At 31.3% G+C, this 2,364-nt stretch overlaps 1 long non-coding RNA gene across 2 annotated transcripts; it reads right to left on the bottom strand.

Moving 5' to 3' along the window:
- On the bottom strand, nucleotides 377-1,063 carry LOC107612445. 2 transcript variants are annotated; one of them, XR_001613762.2, is made up of 3 exons: nucleotides 856-1,063; nucleotides 579-610; nucleotides 377-475 (listed from the first exon to the last, which is right to left on the bottom strand). It is a non-coding gene; the product is annotated as an uncharacterized LOC107612445 (long non-coding RNA). The 2 variants fall into 2 exon arrangements; XR_002351635.1 differs by having other exon boundaries at nucleotides 845-1,061.

The following is a 2,364-nucleotide window of genomic DNA, read 5'->3' as shown; positions in this document are numbered from 1 at the left end:
TTTTTTTTTTTGCATTACTTGATTATCTTCATTGCTCCTAAATGATCTCTTATAGAATTTTCAAAACCCAAATCCTTTTTACTGATGTGAAGTGTTAGTGATGAGAGTATTGACGTGCCAAGTGAAAGAATTCCTAACAATGTGATGGTGGGGGCAAATCCCAAACACAAATATAATTGTGTTGGATCCAATTAGTTAAAATGAAATGGATATAACACATAAATGTTTATTCTTTCTTCTTTATATGTTATAGAATAAGGGCTGCTGATTACAGGCATCAAACTCAAATAAATAGAAAAATCAAGAGTATTGAAGAGGATAGCAAAAAGTATAACAAAATTAAATCAAAACCCAAAAATGAAATGATAGAATACCTCTGTCTGCTAGAGTTCTTTGGTGAGTTTTGATATGATTCATTTTCAACTGCATTTGACTGGACAAAGTAAGCTGAGTTTCCATCATTTAGAGGAGGAACCTACACTAACGGAAAACAACACATCATAAAATTTAAATTCTTGTACTGATAAACATGATGATAGTAACTTGAAATTATTTTAACACAATCCAAACACTCTTACCTTAAAAAAATTCACTTCTTAGCTGATTTTACCTACGATCATTTGAATGGTAAAAAAGATTAAACCTACAATTAGTTATTGAAAATAAAAATAAATTATGATAATATTTTATTTTTGGACTTTATTATTAATCCTCCCATTGATGCAATCTAAGGATGTTTCTTTGCTTCTTCCGTAGATAACCCTAGGACAGTGGTGTCAACTTACAGCAGTTGTGAAGCAAGCATTACCAAGGCAACATGTTAGAAGTTTGAGGCTTTAGATACCATTAACATACCAATTTTTTCATATCAGATCCCTTCGGCTTTTCTATAAACTATAGAATCCGTCCTATTTTATCAATTTACATCAGCCCATAGTATAAAACACGACAGCAGGAAAGACAACAGTAATCAACTCCAAATGCGAAAAAAGTATACAACAAAAAAAGTGAAGTTTTGGGTTCTGCAGATACAACAGTTTTATTTACATCAGTTTTGTAGACCATGACGAACCTGAGCCTCTATGGTGGCTTCTACAGTCGCCTCCTTCCTCTTCCTCTGTCACCGATCTATTTACTTTCACTCTCTTTCATTTGATTCAGTGGCAAGGTTGCTGCCTCTCACCGCCGCCGCCATCGCCTCCCTCTTCTTCTTCTTCCTCGTGCTTTTCCTCTTCACCGTCATGTTCTCTTCTTCTCTGCTTCAATGGGAACGTGAGAGGAGACCTTGGTGTAAGAGAAGAGAGATTGAAAAAAAAAAAGGATAGAGAACTCAGTGATCATCAGGGTAAAGGAGAAAGGGATTAGGGGAGAGAAATAAATCAATTTTTGAAATTTGATTTCTCAATTCAAATTTATTTCCCGCCTCATCCACTGGATAAAAACTGGTGGATAACCCAGTGTGTCAACGGCATGCAATAAAGAATGAAAGAACCAAAAGTTATAAAGAGAGAGATATGATTTTTTATTACTTTTTATACTCTCCATGTTCATTTCTCATTTCAATTTCTGCTGTACTATTTAGGTTGCCACTTGTCATGCAATAAAGCTTAATACTTGTCGAATAAATAAAGTGCCACTTGTCGAGCAACCAACTTACTACTACTCTCCTATTATATATTAATAGATATTGATGACACTAACGGTTCACAGTATAAAATTTGAATGAGACTTCAAATATAAATTAAAGGGTCAAATTCATCTACCAATCGATGAAGCACAATTGGCACAATCTGAGTAAACTGAAGGACCATTATCTTTTAAGTGGGACCCTTTACAACGGAATTATTCAAATTGAGTTTGGAATGTAAAATGATAATTATTAATTAGTCCTTTGTTTGGAATAATTTCTTTCGAAAAAAATTTATTATTATGCGAGAATTTGATAGTTGGTCATTTACTTATTTTCACCAAATGCAACTATGAGAGTCTTAAGTAGGACCAAACAACCCACATGAAATTTTAGAATGTTCATATTTTTTGAAAACATTGTGACGTGATAGAAAATAATTTCATAAAATTTTGATATGTATTTTTTATTATTTTAATCGAGTCTGAAATTTATAACAGTGGTAAAATTTATCGAATAGCCAAATATTGAATTTTTTTTATATGAAATTATATGTTTCTTTTTACGTGCAGTCTTTATTTTAATTTCTTATATCTATATATATTCCAATTCCAAAATATAGATAAACAAATAGTTTTTCAATTAAATGAATTTATATGTCAACATAATTGAACCGTTAGATTAATAAACTATAAAACTTATAGAAAATATATAACTAATATAATTTAAATAAATAG

This window comes from Arachis ipaensis, chromosome B08 (assembly GCF_000816755.2).
Source record: "Arachis ipaensis cultivar K30076 chromosome B08, Araip1.1, whole genome shotgun sequence".
In the NCBI taxonomy this organism is placed as follows: Eukaryota; Viridiplantae; Streptophyta; class Magnoliopsida; order Fabales; family Fabaceae; genus Arachis; species Arachis ipaensis.
Note: the sequence above shows the minus strand (reverse complement) of the source record. Positions and strands in the feature narration are given on the sequence as shown.